This window comes from Pseudophryne corroboree, chromosome 5 (genome assembly GCF_028390025.1).
Source record: "Pseudophryne corroboree isolate aPseCor3 chromosome 5, aPseCor3.hap2, whole genome shotgun sequence".
Lineage (NCBI taxonomy): Eukaryota > Metazoa > Chordata > Amphibia > Anura > Myobatrachidae > Pseudophryne > Pseudophryne corroboree.
In genome coordinates this window covers 370,570,126-370,597,830 of record NC_086448.1, presented here as the reverse complement: position 1 = coordinate 370,597,830, position 27,705 = coordinate 370,570,126, and positions in this window count along the sequence as shown.

Genomic DNA, 27,705 nt, shown 5'->3' with positions numbered 1-27,705 from the left:
ACATTTAATGCAAAATTATGCACTCACAATCCATGAAATGAAACACTAAGTGCAAAAAATATGACATCACAATCCATGCAATGCAAAATGCAATGCAAAATTATGACATCACAATCCATGCAATGCAACATTTATTGCAAAATTATGCAATCACAATCCATGCAATGCAACATTCAATGCAAAATTATGCAATCACAATACATGCAATGCAACATTTGATGCAAAATTATGACATCACAATCCATGAAATGCAACATTTAATGCAAAATCATGACATCACAATAAATGCAATGCAAAAAGCAATGCAAAATTATGTAATCATAATACATGCAATGCAACATTTAATGCAAAATTCTGACATCACAATACATGCAATGCAACATTTAATGCAAAATTATGACATCACAATCCATGCAAGGCACAATTATGACATCACAATCCATGCAATGCAAAATGCAATGCAAAATTATGACATCACAATCCATGCAATGCAACATTTAATGCAAAATTATGACATCACAATACATGCAATGCAAAATGCAATGTAAAATTATGACATCACAATCCATGCAATCCAACATTTAAAGCAAAATTATGCAATCACAATCTATGCAATGCAACATTTAATGCAAAATTGTGCAATCACAATCCATGCAATGCAACATTTGATGCAAAATTATGACATCACAATCCATGAAATGGATTGTAGGGCAGTACGGATGGTGTAATGGTTAGCATTACTGCCTCACAGCACTGAGGTCATGGGTTCGATTCCCACCATGGCCCTAACTGTGTGGAGTTTGTATATTCTCCCCGTACTTGCGTGGGTTTCCTCCGGGTACTCCGGTTTCCTCCCACAATCCAAAAATATACTGGTAGGTTAATTGGCTCCCAACAAAATTAACACTAGTATGAATGTGTGTGTGTACATGTGATAGGGAATATAGAATGTAAGCTCCACTGGGGCAGAGACTGATGTGAATGGGCAAATATTCTCTGTACAGCGCTGTGGAATATGTGTGCGCTATATAAATAACTGGTAATAAATAATAATAATAATAATAAATAATAAATAATGAAATGCAACATGTAATGCAAAATCATGACATCACAATAAATGCAATGCAACATTATGCAATCACAAACCATGCAATGCAACTTTTGATGCAAAATTATGACATCACAGTCCATGCAAAGCAACATTTTATGCAACATTATTCAATCACAATCCATGCAATGCAACATTTAATGCAAAATTATGACATCACAATCCATGCAATGTAAAATGCAATGCAAAATTATGACATCACAATCCATGCAATGCAACGTTTAATGCAAAATTCTGACATCACAATCCATGTGATGCAACATTTAATGCAACATTATTCAATCACAATCCATGCAATGCAACATTTAATGCAAAATTGTGACATCACAATCAATGCAATGCAACAATTAATGCAAAATTATGACATCACAATAAATGCAATGCAAAAAGCAATGCAATATTATGCAATCATAATACATGCAATGCAACATTTAATGCAAAATTATGACATCACAATCCATGCAATGTAACATTTAATGCAAAATTCTGCCATTACAATCCATGCAATGCATCATTTAATGCAAAATTATGACATCACAATAAATGCAATGCAACATTATGCAATCACAATCCATGCAATGCAACATTTAATGCAAAATTATGACATCACAATCCATGTAATGCAACATTTAATGCAAAAATATGTCATCACAATCCATGTAATGCAAAATTCAATGCAACATTATGACATCACAATCCATGCAATGCAACATTTAATGCAAAATTATGCACTCACAATCCATGCAATGCAACATTTAATGCAAAATTATGCAAACACAGTCCATGCAATGCAACATTTAATACAAATTATGACATCACAATAAATGCAATGCAAAAAGCAATGCAACATTATGCAATCATAATACATGCAATGCAACATTTAATGCTAAATGATGACATCACAATCCATGCAATGCAACATTTAATGCAACTTTATGACGTCACAATCCATGCAAGGCAAAATTATGACATCACAATCCATGCAATGCAACATTTAACGCAAAATTATGACATCACATTCTAAGCAATGTAACATTTAATGCAAAATTCTGCAATCACAATCCATGCAATGCAACATTTAATGCAAAATTATGACATCACAATCCATGCAATGCAAAATTATGACATCACAATCCATGCAATGCAACATTTAATGCAAAATTATGCACTCACAATCCATGCAATGCAACATTATGCAATCATAATACATGCAATGCAACATTTAATGCGACATTTTGACATCACAATCCATGCAATGCAACATTTAATGCAAAATTATGACATCACAATCCATGCAATGCAACATTTATTGCTAAATTATGCAATCACAATCCATGCAATGCAACATTTAATGCAAAATTATGCAATCACAATCCATGCAATGCAACATTTGATGCAAAATTATGTCATCACAATCCATGCAAGGCAAAATTATGACATCACAATCCATGCAATGCAACATTTAATGCTAAATTATGACATCACAATCCATGCAATGCAAAATGATGACATCACAATCCATGCAATCCAACATTTAAAGCAAAATTATGCAATCACAATCTATGCAATGCAACATTTAATGCAAAATTATGCAATCACAATCCATGCAATGCAACATTTGATGCAAAATTATGACATCACAATCCATGAAATGCAACATTTAATGCAAAATCATGACATCACAATAAATGCAATGCAACATTATGCAATCACAATCCATGCAATGCAACATTTAATGCAAAATTATGACATCACAATCCATGCAATGCAAAATTATGACATCACAATCCATGCAATGCAACATTTAATGCAAAATTATGCACTCACAATCCATGCAATGCAACATTATGCAATCATAATACATGCAATGCAACATTTAATGCAACATTATGACATCACAATCCATGCAATGCAACATTTAATGCAAAATTATGCACTCACAATCCATGAAATGAAACATTAAGTGCAAAAAATATGACATCACAATCCATGCAATGCAAAATGCAATGCAATATTATGACATCACAATCCATGCAATGCAACATTTATTGCAAAATTATGCAATCACAATCCATGCAATGCAACATTTAATGCAAAATTTGACATCACAATCCATGCAATGCAACATTTAATGCAACATTATGACATCACAATCCATGCAATGCAACATTTAATGCAAAATTATGCAAACACAGTCCATGCAATGCAACATTTAATACAAATTATGACATCACAATAAATGCAATGCAAAAAGCAATGCAACATTATGCAATCATAATACATGCAATGCAACATTTAATGCAAAATGATGACATCACAATCCATGCAATGCAACATTTAATGCAACTTTATGACGTCACAATCCATGCAAGGCAAAATTATGACATCACAATCCATGCAATGCAACATTTAATGCAAAATTATGACATCACAATAAATGCAATGCAAAAAGCAATGCAACATTATGCAATCATAATACATGCAATGCAACATTTAATGCAAAATTATGACATCACAATCCATGCAATGTAACATTTAATGCAAAATTCTGCAATCACAATCCATGCAATGCATCATTTAATGCAAAATTATGACATCACAATAAATGCAATGCAACATTATGCAATCACAATCCATGCAATGCAACATTTAATGCAAAATTATGACTTCACAATCCATGCAATGCAAAATTATGACATCACAATCCATGCAATGCAACATTTAATGCAAAATTATGCACTCACAATCCATGCAATGCAACATTATGCAATCATAATACATGCAATGCAACATTTCATGCAAAATTTTGACATCACAATCCATGCAATGCAACATTTAATGCAAAATTATGACATCACAAACCATGCAATGCAAAATGCAATCTAAAATTATGACATCACAATCCATGCAATGTAACATTTAATGCAAAATTATGCACTCACAATCCATGACATGAAACATTAAGTGCAAAAAAATATGACATCACAATCCATGCAATGCAAAATGCAATGCAATATTATGACATCACAATCCATGCAATGCAACATTTATTGCAAAATTATGCAATCACAATCCATGCAATGCAACATTTAATGCAAAATTATGCAATCACAATACATGCAATGCAACATTTGATGCAAAATTATGACATAACAATCCATGAAATGCAACATTTAATGTAAAATCATGACATCACAATAAATGCAATGCAAAAAGCAATGCAAAATTATGTAATCATAATACATGCAATGCAACATTTAATGCAAAATTCTGACATCACAATACATGCAATGCAACATTTAATGCAAAATTATGACATCACAATCCATGCAAGGCAAAATTATGACATCACAATCCATGCAATGTAAAATGCAATGCAAAATTATGACATCACAATTCATGCAATGCAACATTTAATGCAAAATTATGACATCACAATACATGCAATGCAAAATGCAATGTCAAATTATGACATCACAATCCATGCAATCCAACATTTAATGCAAAATTATGCACTAACAATACATGAAATGAAACATTTAGTGCAAAAATATGACATCACAATCCATGCAATGCAAAATGCAATGCAAAATTATGACATCACAATCCATGCAATGCAACATTTAATGTAAAATCATGACATCACAATAAATGCAATGCAAAAAGCAATGCAAAATTATGTAATCATAATACATGCAATGCAACATTTAATGCAAAATTCTGACATCAAAATACATGCAATGCAACATTTAATGCAAAATTATGACATCACAATCCATGCAAGGCAAAATTATGACATCACAATCCATGCAATGTAAAATGCAATGCAAAATTATGACATCACAATCCATGCAATGCAACATTTAATGCAAAATTATGACATCACAATACATGCAATGCAAAATGCAATGTAAAATTATGACATCACAATCAATGCAATCCAACATTTAATGCAAAATTATGCACTAACAATACATGAAATGAAACATTTAATGCAAAATTATGCAATCACAATCCATGCAATGCAACATTTGATGCAAAATTATGACATCACAATCCATGCAATGCAAAATTATGACATCACAATCCATGCAATGCAACATTTAATGCAAAATTATGCACTCACAATCCATGCAATGCAACATTATGCAATCATAATACATGCAATGCAACATTTAATGCAAAATTTTGACATCACAATCCATGCAATCCAACATTTAATGCAAAATTATGCACTAACAATACATGAAATGAAACATTTAGTGCAAAAATATGACATCACAATCCATGCAATGCAAAATGCAATGCAAAATTATGACATCACAATCCATGCAATGCAACATTTATTGCAAAATTATGCAATCACAATCCATGCAATGCAACATTTAATGCAAAATTATGCAATCACAATCCATGCAATGCAACATTTGATGCAAAATTATGACATCACAATCCATGCAATGCAAAATTATGACATCACAATCCATGCAATGCAACATTTAATGCAAAATTATGCACTCACAATCCATGCAATGCAACATTATGCAATCATAATACATGCAATGCAACATTTAATGCAACATTTTGACATCACAATCCATGCAATGCAACATTTAATGCAAAATTATGCACTTACATTCCATGAAATTAAACATTAAGTGCAAAAAATATGACATCACAATCCATGCAATGCAAAATGCAAAGCAAAATTATGACATCACAATCCATGCAATGCAACATTTATTGCAAAATTATGCAATCACAATCCATGCAATGCAACATTCAATGCAAAATTATGCAATCACAATACATGCAATGCAACATTTGATGCAAAATTATGACATCACAATCCATGAAATGCAACATTTAATGCAAAATCATGACATCACAATAAATGCAATGCAAAAAGCAATGCAAAATTATGTAATCATAATACATGCAATGCAAAATGCAATGCAAAATTATGACATCACAATACATGCAATGCAACATTTAATGCAAAATTATGACATCACAATACATGCAATGCAAAATGCAATGTAAAATTATGACATCACAATCCATGCAATCCAACATTTAAAGCAAAATTATGCAATCACAATCTATGCAATGCAACATTTAATGCAAAATTATGCAATCACAATCCATGCAATGCAACATTTGATGCAAAATTATGACATCACAATCCATGAAATGGATTGTAGGGCAGTACGGATGGTGTAATGGTTAGCATTACTGCCTCACAGCACTGAGGTCATGGGTTCGATTCCCACCATGGCCCTAACTGTGTGGAGTTTGTATATTCTCCCCGTACTTGCGTGAGTTTCCTCCGGGTACTCCGGTTTCCTCCCACAATACAAAAATATACTGGTAGGTTAATTGGCTCACAACAAAATTAACACTAGTATGAATGTGTGTGTGTACATGTGATAGGGAATATAGAATGTAAGCTCCACTGGGGCAGGGACTGATGTGAATGGGCAAATATTCTCTGTACAGCGCTGCGGAATATGTGTGCGCTATATAAATAACTGTTAATAAATAATAATAATAATAAATAATAAATAATGAAATGCAACATTTAATGCAAAATCATGACATCACAATAAATGCAATGCAAAAAGCAATGCAACATTATGCAATCACAATCCATGCAATGCAACTTTTGATGCAAAATTATGACATCACATTCCATGCACTGCAACATTTAATGCAACATTTTGACATTACAATCCATGCAATGCAACATTTAATGCAAAATTATGACATCACAGTTCATGCAATGCAAAATGCAATCTAAAATTATGACATCACAATCCATGCAATGCAACATTTAATGCAAAATTATGCAATCACAGTACATGCAATGCAACATTTGATGCAAAATTATGACATCACAATCCATGAAATGCAACATTTAATGCAAAATCATGACATCACAATAAATGCAATGCAAAAAGCAATGCAACATTATGCAATCACAATCCATGCAACGCAACTTTTGATGCAAAATTATGACATCACATTCCATGCACTGCAACATTTAATGCAACATTTTGACATTACAATCCATGCAATGCAACATTTTATGCAAAATTATGACATCACAGTCCATGCAAAGCAACATTTAATGCAACATTATTCAATCACAATCCATGCAATGCAACATTTAATGCAAAGTTATGACATCACAATCCATGCAATGTAAAATGCAATGCAAAATTATGACATCACAATCCATGCAATGCAACGTTTAATGCAAAATTATGACATCACAATCCATGCGATGCAACATTTAATGCAACATTATTCAATCACAATCCATGCAATGCAACATTTAATGCAAAATTGTGACATCACAATCCATGCAATGCAACATTTAATACAAAATTATGACATCACAATAAATGCAATGCAAAAAGCAATGCAACATTATGCAATCATAATACATGCAATGCAACATTTAATGCAAAATTATGACATCACAATCCATTCAATGTAACATTTAATGCAAAATTATGCCATCACAATCCATGCAATGCATCATTTAATGCAAAATTATGACATCACAATAAATGCAATGCAACATTATGCAATCACAATCCATGCAATGCAACATTTAATGCAAAATTATGACATCACAATCCATGTAATGCAACATTTAATGCAAAAATATGTCATCACAATCCATGTAATGCAAAATGCAATGCAACATTATGACATCACAATCCATGCAATGCAACATTTAATGCAAAATTATGACATCACAATCCATGCAATGCAACATTTAATGCAAAATTATGCAAACACAGTCCATGCAATGCAACATTTAATACAAATTATGACATCACAATAAATGCAATGCAAAAAGCAATGCAACATTATGCAATCATAATACATGCAATGCAACATTTAATGCTAAATGATGACATCACAATCCATGCAATGCAACATTTAATGCAACTTTATGACGTCACAATCCATGCAAGGCAAAATTATGACATCACAATCCATGCGATGCAACATTTAATGCAACATTATTCAATCACAATCCATGCAATGCAACATTTAATGCAAAATTGTGACATCACAATCCATGCAATGCAACATTTAATACAAAATTATGACATCACAATAAATGCAATGCAAAAAGCAATGCAACATTATGCCATCACAATCCATGCAATGCATCATTTAATGCAAAATTATGACATCACAATCCATGCAATGCAACATTTAATGCAAAATTATGACATCACATTCCATGCAATGCAACATTTAATACAAATTTATGACATCACAATAAATGCAATGTAAAAAGCAATACAACATTATGCAATCATAAATCCATGCAATGCAACATTTAATGCAAAATTGTGCAATCACAATCCATGCAATGCAACTTTTAATGAAAAATTATGACATCACAATCCATGAAATGCAACATTTAATGCAAAAATATGACATAACAATCCATGCAATGCAAAATTATGACATCACTATAAATACAATGCAAAAAGCAATGCAACATTATGCAATCACAATCCAAATAATGACATCACAATCCATGCAATGCAACATTTAATGCAAAATTATGCAAACACAGTCCATGCAATGCAACATTTAATACAAAATTATGACATCACAATAAATGCAATGCAAAAAGCAATGCAACATTATGCAATCATAATACATGCAATGCAACATTTAATGCAAAATTATGACATCACAATCCGTGCAATGTAACATTTAAAGCAAAAATCTGCCATCACAATCCATGCAATGCATCATTTAATGCAAAATTATGACATCACAATAAATGCAATGCAACATTATGCAATCACAATCCATGCAATGCAACATTTAATGCAAAATTATGACATTACAATCCATGTAATGCAACATTTAATGCAAAAATATGTCATCACAATCCATGTAATGCAAAATGCAATGCAACATTATGACATCACAATCCATGCAATGCAACATTTAATGCAAAATTATGACATCACAATCCATGCAAAGCAACATTTAATGCAAAATTATGCAAACACAGTCCATGCAATGCAACATTTAATACAAATTATGACATCTCAATAAATGCAATGCAAAAAGCAATGCAACATTATGCAATCATAATACATGCAATGCAACATTTAATGCAAAATGATGACATCACAATCCATGCAATGCAACATTTAATGCAAAATTATGACATCACATTCTAAGCAATGTAACATTTAATGCAAAATTCTGCAATCACAATCCATGCAATGCATCATTTAATGCAAAATTATGACATCACAATAAATGCAATGCAACATTATGCAATCACAATCCATGCAATGCAACATTTAATGCAAAATTATGACATCACAATCCATGCAATGCAAAATTATGACATCACAATCCATGCAATGCAACATTTAATGAAAAATTATGACATCACAATCCATGCAATGCAAAATGCAATCTAAAATTATGACATCACAATCCATGCAATGCAACATTTAATGCAAAATTATGCACTCACAATCCATGAAATGAAACATTAAGTGCAAAAAATATGACATCACAATCCATGCAATGCAAAATGCAATGCAAAATTATGACATCACAATCCATGCAATGCAACATTTATTGCAAAATTATGCAATCACAATCCATGCAATGCAACATTTAATGCAAAATTATGCAATCACAATACATGCAATGCATAATTTAATGCAAAATTATGACATCACAATAAATGCAATGCAACATTATGCAATCACAATCCATGCAATGCAACATTTAATGCAAAATTATGACATCACAATCCATGCAATGCAAAATTATGACATCACAATCCATGCAATGCAACATTTAATGCAAAATTATGAACTCACAATCCATGCAATGCAACATTATGCAATCATAATACATGCAATGCAACATATAATGCAACATTTTGACATCACAATCCATGCAATGCAAAATTTAATGCAAAATTATGACATCACAATCCAAGCAATGCAAAATGCAATCTAAAATTATGACATCACAACCCATGCAATGCAACATTTAATGCAAAATTATGCACTCACAATCCATGAAATGAAACATTAAGTGCAAAAAATATGATATCACAATCCATGCAATGCAAAATGCAATGCAAAATTATGACATCACAATCCATGCAATGCAACATTTATTGCAAAATTATGCAATCACAATCCATGCAATGCAACATTTAATGCAAAATTATGCAATCACAATACATGCAATGCAACATTTGATGCAAAATTATGACATCACAATCCATGAAATGCAACATTTAATGCAAAATCATGACATCACAATAAATGCAATGCAAAAAGCAATGCAAAATTATGTAATCATAATACATGCAATGCAACATTTAATGCAAAATTCTGCCATCACAATCCATGCAATGCATCATTTAATGCAAAATTATGACATCACAATCCATGCAATGCAACATTTAATGCAAAATTATGACATCACAATCCATGCAATGCAACATTTAATGCAAAATTATGACATCACAATCCATGCAAAGCAACATTTAATGCAAAATTATGCAAACACAGTCCATGCAATGCAACATTTAATACAAATTATGACATCCCAATAAATGCAATGCAAAAAGCAATGCAACATTATGCAATCATAATACATGCAATGCAACATTTAATGCAAAATGATGACATCACAATCCATGCAATGCAACATTTAATGCAAAATTATGACGTCACAATCCATGCAATGCAACATTTAATGCAAAATTATGACATCACATTCTAAGCAATGTAACATTTAATGCAAAATTCTGCAATCACAATCCATGCAATGCATCATTTAATGCAAAATTATGACATCACAATAAATGCAATGCAACATTATGCAATCACAATACATGCAATGCAACATTTAATGCAAAATTATGACATCACAATCCATGCAATGCAAAATTATGACATCACAATCCATGCAATGCAACATTTAATGCAAAATTATGAACTCACAATCCATGCAATGCAACATTATGCAATCATAATGCATACAATGCAACATTTAATGCAAAATTTTGACATCACAATCCATGCAATGCAACATTTAATGCAAAATTATGACATCACAATCCATGCAATGCAAAATGCAATCTAAAATTATGACATCACAATCCATGCAATGCAACATTTAATGCAAAATTATGCACTCACAATCCATGAAATGAAACATTAAGTGCAAAAAATATGACATCACAATCCATGCAATGCAAAATGCAATGCAAAATTATGACATCACAATCCATGCAATGCAACATTTATTGCAAAATTATGCAATCACAATCCATGCAATGCAACATTTAATGCAAAATTATGCAATCACAATACATGCAATGCATAATTTAATGCAAAATTATGACATCACAATCCATGCAATGCAACATTTATTGCAAAATTATGCAATCACAATCCATGCAATGCAACATTTAATGCAAAATTATGCAATCACAATACATGCAATGCATAATTTAATGCAAAATTATGACATCACAATAAATGCAATGCAACATTATGCAATCACAATCCATGCAATGCAACATTTAATGCAAAATTATGACATCACAATCCATGCAATGCAAAATTATGACACCACAATCCATGCAATGCAACATTTAATGCAAAATTATGACTTCACAATCCATGCAATGCAAAATTATGACATCACAATCCATGCAATGCAACATTTAATGCAAAATTATGCACTCACAATCCATGCAATGCAACATTATGCAATCATAATACATGCAATGCAACATTTCATGCAAAATTTTGACATCACAATCCATGCAATGCAACATTTAATGCAAAATTATGACATCACAAACCATGCAATGCAAAATGCAATCTAAAATTATGACATCACAATCCATGCAATGTAACATTTAATGCAAAATTATGCACTCACAATCCATGACATGAAACATTAAGTGCAAAAAAATATGACATCACAATCCATGCAATGCAAAATGCAATGCAATATTATGACATCACAATCCATGCAATGCAACATTTATTGCAAAATTATGCAATCACAATCCATGCAATGCAACATTTAATGCAAAATTATGCAATCACAATACATGCAATGCAACATTTGATGCAAAATTATGACATAACAATCCATGAAATGCAACATTTAATGTAAAATCATGACATCACAATAAATGCAATGCAAAAAGCAATGCAAAATTATGTAATCATAATACATGCAATGCAACATTTAATGCAAAATTCTGACATCACAATACATGCAATGCAACATTTAATGCAAAATTATGACATCACAATCCATGCAAGGCAAAATTATGACATCACAATCCATGCAATGTAAAATGCAATGCAAAATTATGACATCACAATTCATGCAATGCAACATTTAATGCAAAATTATGACATCACAATACATGCAATGCAAAATGCAATGTCAAATTATGACATCACAATCCATGCAATCCAACATTTAATGCAAAATTATGCACTAACAATACATGAAATGAAACATTTAGTGCAAAAATATGACATCACAATCCATGCAATGCAAAATGCAATGCAAAATTATGACATCACAATCCATGCAATGCAACATTTAATGTAAAATCATGACATCACAATAAATGCAATGCAAAAAGCAATGCAAAATTATGTAATCATAATACATGCAATGCAACATTTAATGCAAAATTCTGACATCAAAATACATGCAATGCAACATTTAATGCAAAATTATGACATCACAATCCATGCAAGGCAAAATTATGACATCACAATCCATGCAATGTAAAATGCAATGCAAAATTATGACATCACAATCCATGCAATGCAACATTTAATGCAAAATTATGACATCACAATACATGCAATGCAAAATGCAATGTAAAATTATGACATCACAATCAATGCAATCCAACATTTAATGCAAAATTATGCACTAACAATACATGAAATGAAACATTTAATGCAAAATTATGCAATCACAATCCATGCAATGCAACATTTGATGCAAAATTATGACATCACAATCCATGCAATGCAAAATTATGACATCACAATCCATGCAATGCAACATTTAATGCAAAATTATGCACTCACAATCCATGCAATGCAACATTATGCAATCATAATACATGCAATGCAACATTTAATGCAAAATTTTGACATCACAATCCATGCAATCCAACATTTAATGCAAAATTATGCACTAACAATACATGAAATGAAACATTTAGTGCAAAAATATGACATCACAATCCATGCAATGCAAAATGCAATGCAAAATTATGACATCACAATCCATGCAATGCAACATTTATTGCAAAATTATGCAATCACAATCCATGCAATGCAACATTTAATGCAAAATTATGCAATCACAATCCATGCAATGCAACATTTGATGCAAAATTATGACATCACAATCCATGCAATGCAAAATTATGACATCACAATCCATGCAATGCAACATTTAATGCAAAATTATGCACTCACAATCCATGCAATGCAACATTATGCAATCATAATACATGCAATGCAACATTTAATGCAACATTTTGACATCACAATCCATGCAATGCAACATTTAATGCAAAATTATGCACTTACATTCCATGAAATTAAACATTAAGTGCAAAAAATATGACATCACAATCCATGCAATGCAAAATGCAAAGCAAAATTATGACATCACAATCCATGCAATGCAACATTTATTGCAAAATTATGCAATCACAATCCATGCAATGCAACATTCAATGCAAAATTATGCAATCACAATACATGCAATGCAACATTTGATGCAAAATTATGACATCACAATCCATGAAATGCAACATTTAATGCAAAATCATGACATCACAATAAATGCAATGCAAAAAGCAATGCAAAATTATGTAATCATAATACATGCAATGCAAAATGCAATGCAAAATTATGACATCACAATACATGCAATGCAACATTTAATGCAAAATTATGACATCACAATACATGCAATGCAAAATGCAATGTAAAATTATGACATCACAATCCATGCAATCCAACATTTAAAGCAAAATTATGCAATCACAATCTATGCAATGCAACATTTAATGCAAAATTATGCAATCACAATCCATGCAATGCAACATTTGATGCAAAATTATGACATCACAATCCATGAAATGGATTGTAGGGCAGTACGGATGGTGTAATGGTTAGCATTACTGCCTCACAGCACTGAGGTCATGGGTTCGATTCCCACCATGGCCCTAACTGTGTGGAGTTTGTATATTCTCCCCGTACTTGCGTGAGTTTCCTCCGGGTACTCCGGTTTCCTCCCACAATACAAAAATATACTGGTAGGTTAATTGGCTCACAACAAAATTAACACTAGTATGAATGTGTGTGTGTACATGTGATAGGGAATATAGAATGTAAGCTCCACTGGGGCAGGGACTGATGTGAATGGGCAAATATTCTCTGTACAGCGCTGCGGAATATGTGTGCGCTATATAAATAACTGTTAATAAATAATAATAATAATAAATAATAAATAATGAAATGCAACATTTAATGCAAAATCATGACATCACAATAAATGCAATGCAAAAAGCAATGCAACATTATGCAATCACAATCCATGCAATGCAACTTTTGATGCAAAATTATGACATCACATTCCATGCACTGCAACATTTAATGCAACATTTTGACATTACAATCCATGCAATGCAACATTTAATGCAAAATTATGACATCACAGTTCATGCAATGCAAAATGCAATCTAAAATTATGACATCACAATCCATGCAATGCAACATTTAATGCAAAATTATGCAATCACAGTACATGCAATGCAACATTTGATGCAAAATTATGACATCACAATCCATGAAATGCAACATTTAATGCAAAATCATGACATCACAATAAATGCAATGCAAAAAGCAATGCAACATTATGCAATCACAATCCATGCAACGCAACTTTTGATGCAAAATTATGACATCACATTCCATGCACTGCAACATTTAATGCAACATTTTGACATTACAATCCATGCAATGCAACATTTTATGCAAAATTATGACATCACAGTCCATGCAAAGCAACATTTAATGCAACATTATTCAATCACAATCCATGCAATGCAACATTTAATGCAAAGTTATGACATCACAATCCATGCAATGTAAAATGCAATGCAAAATTATGACATCACAATCCATGCAATGCAACGTTTAATGCAAAATTATGACATCACAATCCATGCGATGCAACATTTAATGCAACATTATTCAATCACAATCCATGCAATGCAACATTTAATGCAAAATTGTGACATCACAATCCATGCAATGCAACATTTAATACAAAATTATGACATCACAATAAATGCAATGCAAAAAGCAATGCAACATTATGCAATCATAATACATGCAATGCAACATTTAATGCAAAATTATGACATCACAATCCATTCAATGTAACATTTAATGCAAAATTATGCCATCACAATCCATGCAATGCATCATTTAATGCAAAATTATGACATCACAATAAATGCAATGCAACATTATGCAATCACAATCCATGCAATGCAACATTTAATGCAAAATTATGACATCACAATCCATGTAATGCAACATTTAATGCAAAAATATGTCATCACAATCCATGTAATGCAAAATGCAATGCAACATTATGACATCACAATCCATGCAATGCAACATTTAATGCAAAATTATGACATCACAATCCATGCAATGCAACATTTAATGCAAAATTATGCAAACACAGTCCATGCAATGCAACATTTAATACAAATTATGACATCACAATAAATGCAATGCAAAAAGCAATGCAACATTATGCAATCATAATACATGCAATGCAACATTTAATGCTAAATGATGACATCACAATCCATGCAATGCAACATTTAATGCAACTTTATGACGTCACAATCCATGCAAGGCAAAATTATGACATCACAATCCATGCAATGCAACATTTAATGCAAAATTATGACATCACATTCTAAGCAATGTAACATTTAATGCAAAATTATGCAATCACAATCCATGCAATGCATCATTTAATGCAAAATTATGACATCACAATAAATGCAATGCAACATTATGCAATCACAATCCATGCAATGCAACATTTAATGCAAAATTATGACATCACAATCCATGCAATGCAAAATTATGACATCACAATCAATGCAATGCAATATTTAATGCAAAATTATGCACTCACAATCCATGCAATGCAACATTATGCAATGCAACATTTAATGCAAAATTTTGACATCACAATCCATGCAATGTAACATTTAATGCAAAATTATGACATCACAATCCATGCAATGCAAAATGCAATCTAAAATTTTGACATCACAATCCATGCAATGCAACATTTAATGCAAAATGATGCACTCACAATCCATGAAATGAAACATTAAGTGCAAAAAATATGACATCACAATCCATGCAATGCAAAATGCAATGCAAAGTTATGACATCACAATCCATGCAATGCAACATTTAATGCAAAATTATGCAATCACAATACATGCAATGCAACATTTGATGCAAAATTATGACATCACAATCCATGAAATGCAACATTTAATGCAAAATCATGACATCACAATAAATGCAATGCAAAAAGCAATGCAAAAATATGTAATCATAATACATGCAATGCAACATTTAATGCAAAATTCTGACATCACAATACATGCAATGCAACATTTAATGCAAAATTATGACATCACAATCCATGCAAGGCAAAATTATGACATCACAATCCATGCAATGCAAAATGCAATGCAAAATTATGACATCACAATCCATGCAATGCAACATTTAATGCAAAATTATGACATCACAATACATGCAATGCAAAATGCAATGTAAAATTATGACATCACAATCCATGCAATCCAACATTTAAAGCAAAATTATGCAATCACAATCTATGCAATGCAACATTTAATGCAAAATTATGCAATCACAATCCATGCAATGCAACATTTGATGCAAACTTATGACATCACAATCCATGAAATGGATTGTTGGGCAGTACGGATGGTTCAATGGTTAGCATTACTGCCTCACAGCACTGAGGTCATGGGTTCGATTCCCACCATGGCCCTAACTGTGTGGAGTTTGTATATTCTCCCCGTACTTGCGTGGGTTTCCTCCGGGTACTCCGGTTTCCTCCCACAATCCAAAAATATACTGGTAGGTTAATTGGCTCCCAACAAAATTAACACTAGTATGAATGTGTGTGTGTACATGTGATAGGGAATATAGAATGTAAGCTCCACTGGGGCAGGGACTGATGTGAATGGGCAAATATTCTCTGTACAGCGCTGCGGAATATGTGTGCGCTATATAAATAACTGTTAATAAATAATAATAATAAATAATAAATAATGAAATGCAACATTTAATGCAAAATCATGACATCACAATAAATGCAATGCAAAAAGCAATGCAACATTATGCAATCACAATCCATGCAATGCAACTTTTGATGCAAAATTATGACATCACATTCCATGCACTGCAACATTTAATGCAACATTTTGACATCACATTCCATGCACTGCAACATTCAATGCAACATTTTGACATTACAATCCATGCAATGCAACATTTTATGCAAAATTATGACATCACAGTCCATGCAAAGCAACATTTAATGCAACATTATTCAATCACAATCCATGCAATGCAACATTTGATGCAAAATTATGACATCACAATAAATGCAATGCAAAAAGCAATGCAACATTATGCAATCATAATACATGCAATGCAAGATTTAATGCAAAATTATGACATCACAATACATGCAATGCATCATTTAATGCAAAATTATGCCATCACAATCCATGCAATGCATCATTTAATGCAAAATTATGACATCACAATAAATGCAATGCAACATTATGCAATCACAATCCATGTAATGCAACATTTAATGCAAAAATATGTCATCACAATCCATGTAATGCAAAATGCAATGCAACATTATGACATCACAATCCATGCAATGCAACATGTAATGCAAAATTATGACATTACAATCCATGCAATGCAACATTTAATGCAAAATTATGCAAACACAGTCCATGCAATGCAACATTTAATACAAATTATGACATCACAATAAATGCTATGCAAAAAGCAATGCAACATTATGCAATCATAATACATGCAATGCAACATTTAATGCAAAATTATGACATCACAATCCATGCAATGCAACATTTAATGCAACTCTATGACATCACAATCCATGCAAGGCAAAATTATGACATCACAATCCATGCAATGCAAAATGCAATGCAAAATTATGACATCACAATCCATGCAATGTAACATTTAATGCAAAAAATATGACATCACAATCCATGCAATGCAACATTTAATGCAAAATTATGCAAACACATTCCATGCAATGCAACATTTAATACAAATTTATGACATCACAATAAATGCAATGTAAAAAGCAATACAACATTATGCAATCATAAATCCATGCAATGCAACATTTAATGCAAAATTGTGCAATCACAATCCATGCAATGCAACTTTTAATGAAAAATTATGACATCACAATCCATGAAATGCAACATTTAATGCAAAAATATGACATAACAATCCATGCAATGCAAAATTATGACATCACTATAAATACAATGCAAAAAGCAATGCAACATTATGCAATCACAATCCAAATAATGACATCACAATCCATGCAATGCAACATTTAATGCAAAATTATGCAAACACAGTCCATGCAATGCAACATTTAATACAAAATTATGACATCACAATAAATGCAATGCAAAAAGCAATGCAACATTATGCAATCATAATACATGCAATGCAACATTTAATGCAAAATTATGACATCACAATCCGTGCAATGTAACATTTAAAGCAAAAATCTGCCATCACAATCCATGCAATGCATCATTTAATGCAAAATTATGACATCACAATAAATGCAATGCAACATTATGCAATCACAATCCATGCAATGCAACATTTAATGCAAAATTATGACATTACAATCCATGTAATGCAACATTTAATGCAAAAATATGTCATCACAATCCATGTAATGCAAAATGCAATGCAACATTATGACATCACAATCCATGCAATGCAACATTTAATGCAAAATTATGACATCACAATCCATGCAAAGCAACATTTAATGCAAAATTATGCAAACACAGTCCATGCAATGCAACATTTAATACAAATTATGACATCTCAATAAATGCAATGCAAAAAGCAATGCAACATTATGCAATCATAATACATGCAATGCAACATTTAATGCAAAATGTTGACATCACAATCCATGCAATGCAACATTTAATGCAAAATTATGACATCACATTCTAAGCAATGTAACATTTAATGCAAAATTCTGCAATCACAATCCATGCAATGCATCATTTAATGCAAAATTATGACATCACAATAAATGCAATGCAACATTATGCAATCACAATCCATGCAATGCAACATTTAATGCAAAATTATGACATCACAATCCATGCAATGCAAAATTATGACATCACAATCCATGCAATGCAACATTTAATGAAAAATTATGACATCACAATCCATGCAATGCAAAATGCAATCTAAAATTATGACATCACAATCCATGCAATGCAACATTTAATGCAAAATTATGCACTCACAATCCATGAAATGAAACATTAAGTGCAAAAAATATGACATCACAATCCATGCAATGCAAAATGCAATGCAAAATTATGACATCACAATCCATGCAATGCAACATTTATTGCAAAATTATGCAATCACAATCCATGCAATGCAACATTTAATGCAAAATTATGCAATCACAATCCATGCAATGCAACATTTAATGCAAAATTATGCAATCACAATACATGCAATGCATAATTTAATGCAAAATTATGACATCACAATAAATGCAATGCAACATTATGCAATCACAATCCATGCAATGCAACATTTAATGCAAAATTATGACATCACAATCCATGCAATGCAAAATTATGACATCACAATCCATGCAATGCAACATTTAATGCAAAATTATGAACTCACAATCCATGCAATGCAACATTATGCAATCATAATACATGCAATGCAACATATAATGCAACATTTTGACATCACAATCCATGCAATGCAAAATTTAATGCAAAATTATGACATCACAATCCAAGCAATGCAAAATGCAATCTAAAATTATGACATCACAACCCATGCAATGCAACATTTAATGCAAAATTATGCACTCACAATCCATGAAATGAAACATTAAGTGCAAAAAATATGATATCACAATCCATGCAATGCAAAATGCAATGCAAAATTATGACATCACAATCCATGCAATGCAACATTTATTGCAAAATTATGCAATCACAATCCATGCAATGCAACATTTAATGCAAAATTATGCAATCACAATACATGCAATGCAACATTTGATGCAAAATTATGACATCACAATCCATGAAATGCAACATTTAATGCAAAATCATGACATCACAATAAATGCAATGCAAAAAGCAATGCAAAATTATGTAATCATAATACATGCAATGCAACATTTAATGCAAAATTCTGCCATCACAATCCATGCAATGCATCATTTAATGCAAAATTATGACATCACAATCCATGCAATGCAACATTTAATGCAAAATTATGACATCACAATCCATGCAATGCAACATTTAATGCAAAATTATGACATCACAATCCATGCAAAGCAACATTTAATGCAAAATTATGCAAACACAGTCCATGCAATGCAACATTTAATACAAATTATGACATCCCAATAAATGCAATGCAAAAAGCAATGCAACATTATGCAATCATAATACATGCAATGCAACATTTAATGCAAAATGATGACATCACAATCCATGCAATGCAACATTTAATGCAAAATTATGACGTCACAATCCATGCAATGCAACATTTAATGCAAAATTATGACATCACAATCCATGCAATGCAACATTTAATGCAAAATTATGACATCACAATACATGCAATGCAAAATGCAATGTAAAATTATGACATCACAATCCATGCAATCCAACATTTAAAGCAAAATTATGCAATCACAATCTATGCAATGCAACATTTAATGCAAAATTATGCAATCACAATCCATGCAATGCAACATTTGATGCAAACTTATGACATCACAATCCATGAAATGGATTGTTGGGCAGTACGGATGGTTCAATGGTTAGCATTACTGCCTCACAGCACTGAGGTCATGGGTTCGATTCCCACCATGGCCCTAACTGTGTGGAGTTTGTATATTCTCCCCGTACTTGCGTGGGTTTCCTCCGGGTACTCCGGTTTCCTCCCACAATCCAAAAATATACTGGTAGGTTAATTGGCTCCCAACAAAATTAACACTAGTATGAATGTGTGTGTGTACATGTGATAGGGAATATAGAATGTAAGCTCCACTGGGGCAGGGACTGATGTGAATGGGCAAATATTCTCTGTACAGCGCTGCGGAATATGTGTGCGCTATATAAATAACTGTTAATAAATAATAATAATAAATAATAAATAATGAAATGCAACATTTAATGCAAAATCATGACATCACAATAAATGCAATGCAAAAAGCAATGCAACATTATGCAATCACAATCCATGCAATGCAACTTTTGATGCAAAATTATGACATCACATTCCATGCACTGCAACATTTAATGCAACATTTTGACATCACATTCCATGCACTGCAACATTCAATGCAACATTTTGACATTACAATCCATGCAATGCAACATTTTATGCAAAATTATGACATCACAGTCCATGCAAAGCAACATTTAATGCAACATTATTCAATCACAATCCATGCAATGCAACATTTGATGCAAAATTATGACATCACAATAAATGCAATGCAAAAAGCAATGCAACATTATGCAATCATAATACATGCAATGCAAGATTTAATGCAAAATTATGACATCACAATACATGCAATGCATCATTTAATGCAAAATTATGCCATCACAATCCATGCAATGCATCATTTAATGCAAAATTATGACATCACAATAAATGCAATGCAACATTATGCAATCACAATCCATGTAATGCAACATTTAATGCAAAAATATGTCATCACAATCCATGTAATGCAAAATGCAATGCAACATTATGACATCACAATCCATGCAATGCAACATGTAATGCAAAATTATGACATTACAATCCATGCAATGCAACATTTAATGCAAAATTATGCAAACACAGTCCATGCAATGCAACATTTAATACAAATTATGACATCACAATAAATGCTATGCAAAAAGCAATGCAACATTATGCAATCATAATACATGCAATGCAACATTTAATGCAAAATTATGACATCACAATCCATGCAATGCAACATTTAATGCAACTCTATGACATCACAATCCATGCAAGGCAAAATTATGACATCACAATCCATGCAATGCAAAATGCAATGCAAAATTATGACATCACAATCCATGCAATGTAACATTTAATGCAAAAAATATGACATCACAATCCATGCAATGCAACATTTAATGCAAAATTATGCAAACACATTCCATGCAATGCAACATTTAATACAAATTTATGACATCACAATAAATGCAATGTAAAAAGCAATACAACATTATGCAATCATAAATCCATGCAATGCAACATTTAATGCAAAATTGTGCAATCACAATCCATGCAATGCAACTTTTAATGAAAAATTATGACATCACAATCCATGAAATGCAACATTTAATGCAAAAATATGACATAACAATCCATGCAATGCAAAATTATGACATCACTATAAATACAATGCAAAAAGCAATGCAACATTATGCAATCACAATCCAAATAATGACATCACAATCCATGCAATGCAACATTTAATGCAAAATTATGCAAACACAGTCCATGCAATGCAACATTTAATACAAAATTATGACATCACAATAAATGCAATGCAAAAAGCAATGCAACATTATGCAATCATAATACATGCAATGCAACATTTAATGCAAAATTATGACATCACAATCCGTGCAATGTAACATTTAAAGCAAAAATCTGCCATCACAATCCATGCAATGCATCATTTAATGCAAAATTATGACATCACAATAAATGCAATGCAACATTATGCAATCACAATCCATGCAATGCAACATTTAATGCAAAATTATGACATTACAATCCATGTAATGCAACATTTAATGCAAAAATATGTCATCACAATCCATGTAATGCAAAATGCAATGCAACATTATGACATCACAATCCATGCAATGCAACATTTAATGCAAAATTATGACATCACAATCCATGCAAAGCAACATTTAATGCAAAATTATGCAAACACAGTCCATGCAATGCAACATTTAATACAAATTATGACATCTCAATAAATGCAATGCAAAAAGCAATGCAACATTATGCAATCATAATACATGCAATGCAACATTTAATGCAAAATGATGACATCACAATCCATGCAATGCAACATTTAATGCAAAATTATGACATCACATTCTAAGCAATGTAACATTTAATGCAAAATTCTGCAATCACAATCCATGCAATGCATCATTTAATGCAAAATTATGACATCACAATAAATGCAATGCAACATTATGCAATCACAATCCATGCAATGCAACATTTAATGCAAAATTATGACATCACAATCCATGCAATGCAAAATTATGACATCACAATCCATGCAATGCAACATTTAATGAAAAATTATGACATCACAATCCATGCAATGCAAAATGCAATCTAAAATTATGACATCACAATCCATGCAATGCAACATTTAATGCAAAATTATGCACTCACAATCCATGAAATGAAACATTAAGTGCAAAAAATATGACATCACAATCCATGCAATGCAAAATGCAATGCAAAATTATGACATCACAATCCATGCAATGCAACATTTATTGCAAAATTATGCAATCACAATCCATGCAATGCAACATTTAATGCAAAATTATGCAATCACAATACATGCAATGCATAATTTAATGCAAAATTATGACATCACAATAAATGCAATGCAACATTATGCAATCACAATCCATGCAATGCAACATTTAATGCAAAATTATGACATCACAATCCATGCAATGCAAAATTATGACATCACAATCCATGCAATGCAACATTTAATGCAAAATTATGAACTCACAATCCATGCAATGCAACATTATGCAATCATAATACATGCAATGCAACATATAATGCAACATTTTGACATCACAATCCATGCAATGCAAAATTTAATGCAAAATTATGACATCACAATCCAAGCAATGCAAAATGCAATCTAAAATTATGACATCACAACCCATGCAATGCAACATTTAATGCAAAATTATGCACTCACAATCCATGAAATGAAACATTAAGTGCAAAAAATATGATATCACAATCCATGCAATGCAAAATGCAATGCAAAATTATGACATCACAATCCATGCAATGCAACATTTATTGCAAAATTATGCAATCACAATCCATGCAATGCAACATTTAATGCAAAATTATGCAATCACAATACATGCAATGCAACATTTGATGCAAAATTATGACATCACAATCCATGAAATGCAACATTTAATGCAAAATCATGACATCACAATAAATGCAATGCAAAAAGCAATGCAAAATTATGTAATCATAATACATGCAATGCAACATTTAATGCAAAATTCTGCCATCACAATCCATGCAATGCATCATTTAATGCAAAATTATGACATCACAATCCATGCAATGCAACATTTAATGCAAAATTATGACATCACAATCCATGCAATGCAACATTTAATGCAAAATTATGACATCACAATCCATGCAAAGCAACATTTAATGCAAAATTATGCAAACACAGTCCATGCAATGCAACATTTAATACAAATTATGACATCCCAATAAATGCAATGCAAAAAGCAATGCAACATTATGCAATCATAATACATGCAATGCAACATTTAATGCAAAATGATGACATCACAATCCATGCAATGCAACATTTAATGCAAAATTATGACGTCACAATCCATGCAATGCAACATTTAATGCAAAATTATGACATCACATTCTAAGCAATGTAACATTTAATGCAAAATTCTGCAATCACAATCCATGCAATGCATCATTTAATGCAAAATTATGACATCACAATAAATGCAATGCAACATTATGCAATCACAATACATGCAATGCAACATTTAATGCAAAATTATGACATCACAATCCATGCAATGCAAAATTATGACATCACAATCCATGCAATGCAACATTTAATGCAAAATTATGAACTCACAATCCATGCAATGCAACATTATGCAATCATAATGCATACAATGCAACATTTAATGCAAAATTTTGACATCACAATCCATGCAATGCAACATTTAATGCAAAATTATGACATCACAATCCATGCAATGCAAAATGCAATCTAAAATTATGACATCACAATCCATGCAATGCAACATTTAATGCAAAATTATGCACTCACAATCCATGAAATGAAACATTAAGTGCAAAAAATATGACATCACAATCCATGCAATGCAAAATGCAATGCAAAATTATGACATCACAATCCATGCAATGCAACATTTATTGCAAAATTATGCAATCACAATCCATGCAATGCAACATTTAATGCAAAATTATGCAATCACAATACATGCAATGCATAATTTAATGCAAAATTATGACATCACAATCCATGCAATGCAACATTTATTGCAAAATTATGCAATCACAATCCATGCAATGCAACATTTAATGCAAAATTATGCAATCACAATACATGCAATGCATAATTTAATGCAAAATTATGACATCACAATAAATGCAATGCAACATTATGCAATCACAATCCATGCAATGCAACATTTAATGCAAAATTATGACATCACAATCCATGCAATGCAAAATTATGACACCACAATCCATGCAATGCAACATTTAATGCAAAATTATGAACTCACAATCCATGCAATGCAACATTATGCAATCATAATACATGCAATGCAACATTTAATGCAAAATTTTGACATCACAATCCATGCAATGCAAAATTTAATGCAAAATTATGACATCACAATCCAAGCAATGCAAAATGCAATCTAAAATTATGACATCACAATCCATGCAATGCAACATTTAATGCAAAATTATGCACTCACAATCCATGAAATGAAACATTAAGTGCAAAAAATATGATATCACAATCCATGCAATGCAAAATGCAATGCAAAATTATGACATCACAATCCATGCAATGCAACATTTATTGCAAAATTATGCAATCACAATCCATGCAATGCAACATTTAATGCAAAATTATGCAATCACAATACATGCAATGCAACATTTAATGCAAAATTATGCAATCACAATACATGAAATGCAACATTTAATGCAAAATCGTGACATCACAATAAATGCAATGCAAAAAGCAATGCAAAATTATGTAATCATAATACATGCAATGCAACATTTAATGCAAAATTCTGACATCACAATACATGCAATGCAACATTTAATGCAAAATTATGACATCACAATCCATGAAATGGATTGTAGGGCAGTACAGATTGTGTAATGGTTAGCATTACTGCCTCACAGCACTGAGGTCATGGGTTCGATTCCCACCATGGCCCTAACTGTGTGGAGTTTGTATATTCTCCCCGTACTTGCGTGGGTTTCCTCCGGGTACTCCGCTTTCCTCCCACAATCCAAAAATATACTGGTAGGTTAATTGGCTCCCAACAAAATTAACACTAGTATGAATGTGTGTGTGTACATGTGATAGGGAATATAGAATGTAAGCTCCACTGGGGCAGGGACTGATGTGAATGGGCAAATATTCTCTGTACAGCGCTGCAAAATATGTGTGCGCTATATAAATAACTGGTAATAAATAATAATAATAAATAATGAAATGCAACATTTAATGCAAAATCATGACATCACAATAAATGCAATGCAAAAAGCAATGCAACATTATGCAATCACAATCCATGCAATGCAACTTTTGATGCAAAATTATGACATCACATTCCATGCACTGCAACATTTAATGCAACATTTTGACATTACAATCCATGCAATGCAACATTTAATGCAAAATTATGACATCACAGTTCATGCAATGCAAAATGCAATCTAAAATTATGACATCACAATCCATGCAATGCAACATTTAATGCAAAATTATGCAATCACAGTACATGCAATGCAACATTTGATGCAAAATTATGACATCACAATCCATGAAATGCAACATTTAATGCAAAATCATGACATCACAATAAATGCAATGCAAAAAGCAATGCAACATTATGCAATCACAATCCATGCAACGCAACTTTTGATGCAAAATTATGACATCACATTCCATGCACTGCAACATTTAATGCAACA